The sequence below is a fragment of the Canis aureus genome, chromosome X (assembly GCF_053574225.1).
Source record: "Canis aureus isolate CA01 chromosome X, VMU_Caureus_v.1.0, whole genome shotgun sequence".
NCBI lineage: Eukaryota > Metazoa > Chordata > Mammalia > Carnivora > Canidae > Canis > Canis aureus.
The window spans coordinates 2,749,719-2,763,142 of record NC_135649.1 but is presented as its reverse complement, the minus strand read 5'-3'; positions in this window follow the sequence as shown (position 1 = coordinate 2,763,142).

Here is a 13,424-nt window from a genome sequence, read left to right as displayed (position 1 = left end):
AATTTAAGAAACAAAACAGATGAACATAGTGGGAGAAAAAGAGAGAGGCAAACCATAAAACAGACTCTTAACTATAGAGAACAAACTGAGGGTTGCTGGAGAGGGGAGGTTGGTGTGGGGATGGGTTAAATGGCTGATGGGTATTAAGGAGGGCACTTGTGACGAGCCCTGGGTGTGGTGTGTACGTGATGAATCACTAAATCCCACACCTGAAAATAATAATACTCTGTATGTTAGCTAACTGGAATTTAAATAAAAACTTGGAAGAAGACAATAAAAGAAGTAGAAATACCATACGATCCAGTAATTCCAGTAAATCCACTACAGGGTATTGAACCAAAGAAAATGAGAACACTAATTCAAAAAGACAGATACACCCCTATGTTCATCACAACGTTATTTACAGCAGCCAAGATATGGGAGCAACCTAAGTGTCCATTGATATATATATATATATATGTATATATATATATACATATATATATATAGTATTCCATTATATTACTCAGCCCTTAAAAAGAAAGGAGATCTTGCCATTTGTGACAACCCTGATGAACCTAGAGGATATGATGCTAAGTGAAATAAGTCAGACAGAGAAAGGCAAATACAATATTACTTCACTTATATGTGGGATCCAAAAAAGCAAAGCAAATGAACAAACACAACAGAATCAGACTGATCAATGTAAAGAACAACCCAGTGGCTGCCAGAGGGGAAGGGGTGGGAGAGAGGCATAATAGCTGAAGGGGACTAAGAGGTACAAGCTTCCAGTATAAAATAAATAAGTCAGGGAAATGAAAAGTATGACATAGGGAATATAGTCAGTAATACAGTAATAAGCTTGTACAGTGATGAATGATAACTACACTCATTGTGGTGAGCATTGTGTAATGTATAGAATTGTCAAGTCACTCTGTTGTGTGCCTGAAACTAATACAATATACGTCAACTGCACTTCTGTAATAAAATTTTTTAAGAAATTATTTTTAAGGTGCAGTAATGTTATTGAGGTTGGTTTTTAGGAGCCTTCGTCTTTTTTAAAAAAAAGATTTTATTTTTTAAAAATATTTTATTTATTTATTCATGAGAGACACAGGGAGAGAGGCAGAGACACGGGCAGAGGAAGAAGCAGGCTCCAAGCAAGGAGCCCAATGCAGGACTCAATCCCGGGACTCCAGGATCACACCCTGGGCCGAAGGCAGGCGCTAAACCGCTGAGCCACCCAGGGATCCCCTAGCCTTCATCTTTTAAAAGCAAATTCTAAAATATTTACGGATGAACGTATAAAGTTCTAGATTTTGATATTATAGATGCATATATGTCTATATACATACATATGTAAAGAGAGAAAGAGCAAAAATTAGCAAACTAAAAAAAAAAGTCAAAGCCACTATTGAAATTTCAATACATCTCCTTCAGTAGCCAGAAAACAAATACATAAAGACATCAGTAAGGACATAGATGTGAACAACACAATGAATATGCTTAACCTAATTGTATTCTTCACCCAGCAACTACAGAATATGCATTCCTTTAAAATGCACATGAGCATTTACAAATATTAGCCATATGCAAGAACATAAAGGACATTTAAACAAATTGCTGAGGAATTGAATCACACAGAATATATTCTCTGACCACAGTGCAATTAAGCTAGAGATGAAGAGGGTTTTAGAAAATGCCTAAATGTTAAAAATTTAAAATATAGTTCTTTATACCCATGAATCAAAGAAGAAATCACAGTAGGAAGTGGAATTGAACAATCATGAAAATGTTACACATGAAATCTATAGTAGCTAGTATCAGCTAAAGCTGCACATACAGCAAAACTTATGGTTTCAGTACATATATCAGAAAATATGAAATGTTGCAGATCAATGATCTAAGCTTCCTCTCAAAACAAAAAGGGCACCTCATGTTAGAGACAAAATAGCAGAGTAAAGCCATAGAAATAGGAGGGAAGAAATAAAAAGATAACTAGACTCCTTTGTCAGGAGTGTGACCTAGAAGTGGTACTCTTCACTACCACACCCATCCCATTAGCCAGAACATAGTCCCATGTATACATCAAGCTGCAAAAGAGACTTGGACATGTAGTTTCTTCCTATGCTGACATGTACACAGCTAACCTGCAAGAATGCTACTCTTAAGAGAAGCAAGAACTGATCCTAGTATGCAATTAAGCCTCTCTCTCAAATGTGGAAACAACAGTCAGAAATCGAAGTGGAGATGTTGATTTATGTATATCAGTCTGGGGGCACCTGGTTGGCTCAGTCAGTTAAGTGTCTGCCTTTGGCTCAGGTCATGATCCCGGGGTCCTGGAATAGAGCTGCACGTGGGGGGCCCCTGCTCAGCAGGGAGACTGCCTCCCCTTCACCCCCTGCTGCCCTGCCTCCCGCTTGTGCTCTTTTGCTCTTTCTCTCTTTCACTCTCTTTTAAATAAATAAATATATATATTTTTATATATATTTTATATATAAAATTTATTCATGAGACTATATATATTAGTCTGGAACTTGGGGGAATAGTCAGGGTTGCTGATAGGATGAGTGACTCATCAGCATAAGGGTGGTATTTAAACTACAAGACAGAATGACATCATAGGGAAGCATATAGAGAGAAGAAAAAGAGATACAACACTTAGAGACTGGGCACAGGATGAGGAGACAGTGTACTGCCTTTTGTAAGATAGAGCTGGGGAGGAGCAGATTCAGGGTAGAGGAGAGGATTTCAAAAGTTGAGATGGGAAAAAAGGAAGATCCATACGAGAGATACTTTGAGGTGGTATCAACTATTTTCTCAAATCATTCAAAAATATTATTTTTATCAACATAAAATGTGTGCTTACCTACACACGTCATTATTCTCTGCTGTTTGCTCTTTGGTTTGATTGCAATTTCCCAATATTACAAGCAATACCATGTTGAAATTCTTCTGTTTTCATATTTTGTACATGTCTAACTGTTTCCTTAGGATAAAGTCTGAGAAGTATAATTGTGGAGCCAAAGGGAATGAGGACTTTTAAAGCCCGTGATATGTTGAACAAAACTGCCCTTCAGAAAGGTTTTACCACAGCAGTATATGACACTATTTCCCTTTGCCCTCTCAACAGTAGACGGTATTATTATCCTAAATACATGTATTTTACTAATTTGGCAAGAGAAATGCTATCTCTGTGTCTTAATTTTATTTGGTTTGATTGTTTTTGAGATTCGACATTATATTTTCTTTTTTTTTAATTTTATTTTTTATGATAGTCACAAAGAGAGAGAGAGGCAGAGACACAGGCAGACGGAGAAGCAGGCTCCATGCACCGGGAGCCTGATTTGGGATTCGATCCCGGGTCTCCAGGATCGCGCCCTGGACCAAAGGCAGGCGCCAAACCGCTGCGCCACCCAGGGATCCCTCAACATTATATTTTCTTTATCATTCATCTTTCCTCTTTGGTGAAATCACATTCAAACATAGGGTGCAAGTTTCTATATGTCCATTAGATCAAGCCTGTCCATGATGCTGCTCATCTTCTGCATGTCTTACTGTACTTTGCCCATTTTTAATAATATGGTCATCTTTTTCTGTATGAGTTCACTATATATTAAGGATATTAAGCATTAGTCTTATATTTTGAAAATTATTTCCCCAATTTGTTACTGGATTTTTGTTTATGGTAGGTTGTACATTTTTATAGCCTCAAATCTATCAGTTTGCCTTTATAATTTCTTCATTTGCATTTATGCTTTATTTTTTTAAGATTTTATGTATTTATTCATGAGAAACACAGAGAGAAGCAGAGACAGAGGCAGAGGGAGAAGCAGGCTCCATGTAGGAAGCCCGATGTGGGACTTGATCCCAGGACCGTGGGATCACGCCCTGAGCCAAAGGCAGATGCTCAACCGCTGAGCTACTCAGGCGTCCCACATTTATGCTTTAAAAAGCCCTATCGGGGCAGTCTGGGTGGCTCAGCGGTTTAGCGCCGCCTTCAACCTGGGTTGTGATCCTGGAGACCTAGGATCGAGTCCCTATGGGGAGCCTGCTTCTCCCTCTGCCTGTGTCTCTGTCTCTCTCTCTCTCTCATGCTCTGTGTCTCTCATGAATAAATAAATAATATTTAAAAAAAATAAAAATAAAAAAAATAAAAAGCCCTCTCCGTGATCCTGGATTCCGAGTCCAGGGATTGTGTCTCCCTCTGCCTGTGTCTCTGCCTCTCTGTGTGTCTCTCATGAATAATTAAATAAAAATCTTTAAGAATAAAATAAAATAAAATAAAATAAAATAAAATAAAATAAAATAAAATAAAAGCCATATCCACCTCCACTTCAGAGAAATACCCACCTATTTTTTTTACTAGTTGTTATGGTTTCATTTTTATATCTACTTATTTTGTTCATTTGGACTTATTTTACAAATTGGTCATAACTTGATTTTACTCTAAACAGTGAATTACTTTGTTAGTTCTTAGAAAAACAGTAAGTGCAGGTTTGCTTGTTAAGAAATTTCATAATTACCAACATCAGAGACAGAGCTAGGTTTGCTTCTTTGTTTCAATGAACTAAATTCAGTTCTGCTAAAGACTCTAGACCTGCTAAATATTTTAGCTTAATAAAAGTGAGATGAGGCTGGACTAGAATTATAAACAGCATTCTTTAAGCAACTCACTTACTCGAAGGTTCTCTTCTCTTGAGTTTTCTTTGGCAAAATAACAGGAACCATTTTACAAGAGACACTTTGTTTTGCGTTCATTGCTCTTAGAGAGAAAAACTTCTCTAATTAAAAAAGCCCATAAAGAAATTCAAGGACAGCTTTGGCCTTTTAATATCATAAACAAAAGCTCATATTAAAATTTTCTCCATTTAATTTTATTTTTGGCATTGATTTTTACCTTAATTTCACCATATTTGGAAAATGTGGTATAATTTAAATTATTTGAAATTTGTTGAGGTTTATTTTATGGCTTACTATGTGATCAGTAATTTTTAAAAGGTCTGTGTGTACTTGAAAGAATATGTACTCTCCAAATGTGGGGTGCAAGTTTCTATATGTTCATGAGATTAAGTCTGTCCATTGTGTTATTTATCTTCTGTGTATCTTACTATATATCTTTCTTCAGTCCAGTTGATATCTTAACTTCTGAGAGAAATGTGTTAAATTTTCCCAATATGATAGTAGTTCTGTCAATTTTCCCTTGTATTTCTGTCAAGTTCTGTTTTATATATTTTGAAGCTATGTTATCACATGATTCAAGTTTTAAATTGTCTAAGCTTCTAATGAAGTGAACCTCTTACCATTATAGGGTGACCTTCCTTGTCTCTAGAAATGCTACTTGCAGTAAAATTTGTTTTGTCTAAAAGTAATGTAACTACATCAACGTTCTTGTCCTTTCCCTTTACCCTATATCTGGGAAGCCAGTGTTTCCAAAGGAGCTACTGCAGGATTTCAAGCAGCAACATAACATGGTCATATTTGAAATTTATATGAAGCTTTATGAAGAATGGACTAAAACAATGCGAAACTGAAGAAGCTATTTTAAGAGTTGCTAGCATGAAATTTTTTTCCATCCATCCATCCATCCATCCATCTATCCATCCATACATCGTGTTCAGGGACTTGCCTTTCATCCTTAGACTTCTAATAATCTAATAACTATTGCCATCCTGAAATCACATCCTTCTGAACAAGGTCCTCAAACAGGAAGGATGAGATGAGGAAAATGCCTATCTCTCTCCTTTTCTTTTATGAAGGAGAAGATTCTGGATTAGAGGCACCTGTGTGTTATGGATTGAATATTTGTGTCCCCCTCAAAATTCATATGTTGAAATTTAATGCCCAATGTGATGGTATTTGGAAGTGGAGACTTTCGGAGGTTGCTGATAAGCCAGCTGGTTTATGGTATTTTGTTATAGCAGCCCAAGTACAGTAAAACACTGTGGATGCACCAGATGGAAATAACTGGAAGGTCAGTCATCACACGTATCTGGAGGCCAGAGGATAAGTCTAGGCAGGAGTAGAGGTTGGAAGTCATCAGCAAAGGAGAGTGAGAAGTTGTGGACTAATACAGTCGAGAAGCAAGTGAGCATAATATCTTGGAAGAGGGAAAGAGGATCAATAGTGTCATATCATAGCGGTCCCAGTAAACGGGGCTCATGCATTCACTCAACAGGCTTTTCCTGAGCATCTACTTTCAGGTGCTGTGCTGATTCTCAAAAGTTCACAAGAGTATAAGTTTTCTCTGGGCCAAATATGCATTCCATATCCTGGCCTCTGTAAGCAATCAGACCCACAGGCCACGGAAAGGATGCAGAATAGAAGCTGGGACTAAAAAATAAAATAAAATAAAATAAAATAAATTAAATTAAAAAATAAAATAAAATAAAATAAAAAAGAAGCTGGGACTACCTGGACTGCAGTTCTAGTAGCTCTGACATGCTGACTCTGTTACATGTGCTGAACTCAGGTAGAAAGACCCTGTACAAGGACAAACTCCCAAGTCCCGAGGGCATGACATTCAGCTCCCCAAAGCATTAAAGCCTCTTATAGGTATTCCAACAACCCTAGTCCTATTATTTTCCTAAGGGGACCTGGGCATTAGAATGACATCATAGTCTGCAAACATATCACTGTTCTTTCTTTTTTAAAGGTATATAAATCAGGGCACCTGGGTGGCTCAGTGGTTGAGCATCTGCCTTTGGCTCAAGTTGTGATCCCAGTGTCTCTCATGAATAGATAATAAAATGTTTTTAAAAATAAAAATGAAAATAAAAGTATACAAATCATAGAGAGCTCCCTCTCCCTGCCTTTAACACCATCCAGAGAAGGAACTGGTAATTTCAGATGATTGTCTACTTTTTCCAAGAGAATGTCAAGGCTATAGCTCATGTTTTACATGTCCAGTCACCATAAAAGCCCAGCTTCCCTGACCCCCACCCCCGCAGGCTGTTCTTCATCACTGAGACACTCATTTGCATAAGGCTCTATGTATCCTGGGATCCCTGGGTGGCGCAGCGGTTTGGCGCCTGCCTTTGGCCCAGGGCGCGATCCTGGAGACCCGGGATCGAATCCCACATCGGGCCCCCGGTGCATGGAGCCTGCTTCTCCCTCTGCCTGTGTCTCTGCCTCTCTCTCTCTCTCTCTGTGACTATCATGAATAAATAAATAAAAAAAAAACTTTAAAAAAAAAAAAAAGGCTCTATGTATCCAGCCCCTAATGTGGCTTAAACTCCCACTGCCCCTTGCACATGTATGTGCTGGGGAGTTTTGAGAGTCTTCCAGGAGCAACACCTTCCATTCTCATCCTTCATCATGTCCTTTACCTTTTTATGCTAACTGAAACTTGCCTCTATGCTCTGATGGCATTCCCCCACCCCCACTGCAGCCCTCTCAGACAGATGTTGATTCCTCCCTCATAGTATTTACACCCTGCAGGTGCAGTTGTTGCCCTCCTTGCTCTCAAGCCTTACCCCTTTTTACCACCTACCATCTGACTAGAGGCCACATGATTCTCCCTATTGCAGTCGTCTGTTCATGTCCCTCTCATCTCGCATCCCTTGTCTTCCCCACCACTACTTCTGTATTGGCTCCTCAGGACTCCAAAATTCTCATAAATGGTTTGTCCAATACTTTGGTCTCTCTATTCCTTGTCTTTAACTCCTAAGATCATCTCAGCTGTGCTACCTCAGCCACACTGCTATGGTCATACCCCTTGCCTCCTACTACAACCAACTGCTACTAAGAATCACACTCCCCAACTATCCCTGCTATCTCACTTCCACACTCACCTGATTCACCAATAATTGCTCAGCACCACCACTGTGCCTCCCACCTACTCAATAGCCCCAACCCTGCATGTCTTCACATTCCCACTTGCCCAGCTTAAATTTCACAGACCAGCATAATGATCACTCCTTCCATTCTCCTCACATCACACTCACCTGGTCCAACACAGTAATCCCAACTGGTTTCCCTTTAAATGGGTCACCACTAATCCAAAGTCACTCCTTAATACCACACAGCTATCCACTGCATTTTTCTGGTCAGTTCATTCTCCTACTTGCCTATTTCATAGCATTTCCTCTCTTCAAACCGACCACTCTTCCTCCTCATCTTAGCTGATCATATCAGCACATGGTAATATTGCCCACCTTGAAAAAACAAGAGCCTCTCTTGATTCCACATTCCACTCCAACTTCCATCCCATTTCTCCATCCCTTTGTACAGAACCACTCCTGAAAGGTCTGTTGCCACACTGGCTCTCCACCTCCTCCTCTCCCAATCTTTGTTTCACCACTGTATTAATCTCCCATCCACACCCACCACTGTAATTGCTCTTGCCAAAATCACCAATGAGTTTTCTCTTGTTAAATCCAATATCATTTCTCAGTCCTCAGCTCTCAAACTCTTCAGCAACATTCAAAGTAGTTGATCACTCCTGCTTTTTTCAAACTCTCTTCCTCAGGTTTCTGGGACATTACAATCACATGCTCTTAACTTGTCTCCCAGGCGAGGTGGTGGGGCAGTCCTCCTTTGTCAGGTGCTCCTGTGCTCTATCCAACTTACCCCTGCTGGTTTTCTACACCACAGTCCTGGAAGATGCCCTCTGGGAGGCCATGATGACCAAGAACTATGTGATTCAACTTCTTATGGTTCAAATCTATCTCACCCTAGAATATGATAAGATACTGTCAAAAATAACTCGTTTTCCTCTTCTTAAAAGGAAAATTTTAATACTCATTTTGGAAAGTCTTCAAGCCAAAGTCAGCCCTCAGAGAAGTCATGTGTCTCCCAAAATGTGTCTGGCTTTAGTGCCCCAGCAGCACTCAGCCATTAATGGGAAGCAGTGCTAACATGATGACTGACCTCATAAGCAGTGCTAACATGATGATTGGGTATGGCTCAAGAAAGGATAGCTGGACTTAAGCTTTTAATTCTGACAGAGTGACCACCCTTTCATCATATATCACTCTAAAGCAGGATCAAGGAGATCTGCTTTACAGTGACTGTTTTCTCCACTGGAGAATCAGCAGCCCAGACTGCGCCATTGAAAGAAGAGAACCCACCATAAGCATGGCCATTGCTGCAATCCTCTCCCTGAGAAGGGACTGGAATCTGCAAGGCAGGGCATATGAAGAGGGAGCTATGCAAAACCAGGGGGGCCTAAAGTCTGTATAGGGGTTCCTCATGAGTCCCTGGCCCAAGGCAGGGCTGCACATGCAAGAGGGCTGTGGACGCCAGGCAGAGAAGCTATGCCTGCTGAGGGATTGAGAGCAGAACAGGAATACCTGAAGCACAGCTATGGCAGAAGGTCTACCTGGACTCTTCATCAAACCTAGACATCTAGCTAAAACACCAGAAAGGTCACATCAATGGGATCCCTGGGTGGCGCAGTGGTTTAGCGCCTGCCTTTGGCCCAGGGCGCAATCCTGGAGACCCGGGATCGAATCCCACGTCGGGCTCCCGGTGCATGGAGCCTGCTTCTCCCTCTGCCTATGTTTCTGCCTCTCTCTCTCTCTCTCTCTCTCTCTCTCTCTCTCTCTGTAGGACTATCATAAATAAATAAAAGTTAAAAAAAAAAAAAAGAAAGGTCACATCAAGAATGAGGACCATGACCAGGAGAAAGGACTATTCTAGACCTGCCCGAAGAAAGCCTAAGGATACACTTTCGCAAGAGGCAGGGGTAGGAGATTGTGGCGAGCAAGTCCTGATAAGTGAGAGGGACCCTCGGTTAGTTCAGCCCCCCTCCTTGTGTCCTTCATGTCATACCTCCTTATACCTTCCTGAGAACCAAAGTGCCAGTGTTCTGGGCAGTTCTGTGGGCATGGTCGCAGTGGTACAGGGCGATATCCAGAATTGCCATGAGGCACTGCAGATGAGGAACCACCCTGGGGTCAAGATGTTGCTGGAGGAAGGGCAGGCCGGCCTATCTGCTCCATGTTCCCCAGCAGGCCCTGGCCCTGGTGCTGGTGGGCTATGTATTTATTTACTGGTGCATGTGTATTTATTTACTCATGTTCCTACAGCCCTGGGTCTGACTGACAAGAAGACTGCCGGGGGTGGGGGGGCTCCAGTTCTGAGGTAGGTTCCTGAATCTACCCAGAGGGGAGCTGTGCTGGGAGGGAAGGCCTCAGTGAATGCACGGGGAAGCAGCCTGGCCATGTGGGTAAGGCCCCCTGAAGGGGGCAGCAGGAGTGGGTGTCCATGCCTCTCTCGAATCTCCTGGACTGGAGGAAGCACAGGGTGTTCTAGATAGAGGTAGCCTGGCCAACAGGTAGAGCAGCCCATGAGGCCTTTGAGAGGACCTGAGAGGGGCAAGACAGGGAGCAGGCAAGGAAAAGGCAAGCCAGCTTCCCCACCCCCCATAAGGGCAAAGCCTCCTGGCACCTGAGGCTCTGGGCTCTGATTGTGGCAAAGCCCCTGCTGCTATACATCTCTAGGCAGCCCCCCCACCAGAGGATGGAGGCCGATGGGGCTGCCAAAGCCAGAGGGCATGGAGAGAAAGAAGGAGCCAAGGACAGAGGGTAGTGACTGGGAGGCAAGCATCATCCTGCCCACTCTGCAGGTGGTTTCCATGGTGACTCAGGGCCCCAGCAGATCTAGTGATGCAACTGCCTTCCACCTCTGTGGGATACACCTGCTCAGAGGAAGGGGACACAGACCCATCCTGGGGGGTCTGCTTCTTTCACTGGTTACCCAGAGGGGGCCCAGGGCCAGTATATCCTTCTCCTAGAGATGGACACTTGGAAGTCCTAGAAGGCATGAGGGGGCATCACTGGACTCTGTTGCTGGCCTGTTCACTCACATTCCCAGGTAGCTGTTCTGTTCAGTCAGGCCACCCGTTTTGCAAGCAGTTGGGCACACAGAAAAGACTTGGCTAATGGTGTGTGCTCCAGGGCTCCACTGTCTCCCAGAGGAGAGGCAAGGGAGGGTTTTACCATCACCATGAAGGTCTAAAGGGATTAGGACAGACTGGGCCCAATTAACTCTCAAAACTTCCTTCCACTGAGGAAAAACTACGGGGAGCAGAATACAAATCAAACAGATAGGAATGAGAGGGGCAAAGACAAGAGGCCCAAATAAAAGTGAGGGAGAACGTTAAGTGGACATATTTTAACAGTTCTCAAAATCAACAGAAGAGGGTGCTCTTTATATGTGAAATTAGAAAAAAAAAAGTATATATATAATTTTTTCTTTACCTTCCTCTACAATTGCAAGAAAACTAATTTGGGATGAAAATGAGTAACAGACCCACCATTTGCTTCAACGTGGATGGAACTGGAGGGTATTATGCTGAGTGAAATAAGTCAATCGGAGAAGGACAAACATTATATGGTCTCATTCATTTGGGGAATATAAATAATAGTGAAAGGGAATAGAAGGGAAGGGAGAAGAAATGGGTAGGAAATATCAGAAAGGGAGACAGAACATGAAGACTCCTAACTCTGGGAAACGAACTAGAATTAGGGGTGGTGGAAGGGGAGGAGGGTGGGGGTGACTGGGTGACGGGCACTGAGGGGGGCACTTGACGGGATGAGCACTGGGTGGTATTCTGTATGTTGACAAATTGAACACCAATAAAAAATAAATTTATTATTTAAAAAAAGAAAATGAGTAACAGACAATAAAAGGCAAATCTCAAGAGGTTATTGGAATAAAGCAGAGAGTACAGAGCATCCCTCTAGACATTTAAAGCATCCTGGAAAGAAATGTTCACCAAACAGATGAAATTACAATCTATTGTAAAGCAAGCTAAAGGCATTAAGAAAATGATTCAAGACATGAAAGAACGACATAAATCAGAACAGGAAAACTCATAAATAAGATGATAGACTCAGGAAAGAATTAGAAATAAAAGATTTTAAGAATTGTTTTGAATTTCAGAAATTAAGACTAAAGTAAAAAGAACTAAAGTAAAAGGAACCAAAATATGAATAAAATAAATGATAATTCCTTAAGAGAAATAGAAAAATAAGGGAAATTTTAAAAGAGGAACAAAGAACAAAAAGATGAAGAGTATTTGAAATAAAGTGACAAATTCAGGAAACAAGAAAAAAAAGATCTAATATACATATAATAGGAGTCCCCAAAGATTAAAAACCAAAGCAAAGGAGAAGAAATACCGAAATGTATAATTCAAGAAAAACTTTCCTGGCAAAAACGTAGATTCAAAATCACAAATTGACAGATTACACCAGGTACACACAAAAAACACCCCAAAACAAGCAGAACTGAAACATATTCTAGTAAAATTATTGGATTAAAGAAAGAAAGTTTTTTGATATCTAGGCCAAAAAGAGTAAGAGTATAATGGAAAGAAAATGAGATTCTCTTCAAAACTTTTGACAGTGATGCTTTCCACCAGAAGAGAATTTAAGATAGTCATCAAGGGAAAAGAATCTGAGCCAAGAATTTTATATCCAACCACGTTCACTTTTAAGTATAAACACAGCAAATTCTCACCAACGTGATAACTTGGAGAATGGTGTGTTGCCATGACTCCTTTCTTGCAAATCTATTACAGAATGAACTTCAGACAACCAAAATAAATGAAGACACACCAATAAAGGCTGGTAGTAAGCATTAAATAAGTATTTACATATAGGAGAATGCATAAATCAAGGACATGGGAAGAGAGGGGAGTGTATATTGGTTATATGTCAAACCAGCTCCACATAGTACAATTGGTGTACAAACGAGTGGGAATAGTGGAAAGGACGGATGCACAATTTTAAAAACTCTTTTCTGGGGGGCATCTGGGTGGCTCAGTCAGTGAAGCATCTGCCTTTGGCTGAGGTCATGATCTCAGGGTCCTGGAATTGAGCCCTGCATGGGGCTCCCTCCTCAGTGGAGAGCCTGTTTCTCCCTCTCCTCTGCCCCTCCTCCCTGCTTGTGTGCTCCTTCTCTCTCTCTCTCTCTCTCTCTCTCTCTCTCTCTCTCTCTCTCTCTTCTCCTTCCCTCCCTCTAGCTCCCTATGTCAAATAAATAAAAATTTTTCAAAAACCCTTTTCTGTAGTTAGGATGATGAAAGAGCTATTCTTGGTTTTTGTTTTTGTTTTTGTTTTTTTATTGGAGCTCAATTTGCCAACATATAGCATAACATCCAGCGCTCATCCCGCCAAGTGCCCCCCTCAGTGCCCATCACCCAGTCACCCCAACCCCCGCCCACCTCCCCTTCCATTACCCCTTGTTCGTTTCCCAGAGTTAGGTGTCTGAAAGAGCTATTCTTGTTATACTGAACATATTCTTTTATCAGTAATTAATTTTTTAGTATTTAGTATTAATTATTTGGTATTATTATTTATTTATAGTATAAAATTATAACACCAAAATATTGTTATTGCAATTTATAATTTTGAGCTATTACTCATGTATAAAAATTATTCCTGTTTTTTTTATAATGAAGTATTTTTAAGTAAAAATGGTCCATGTTTCACTAA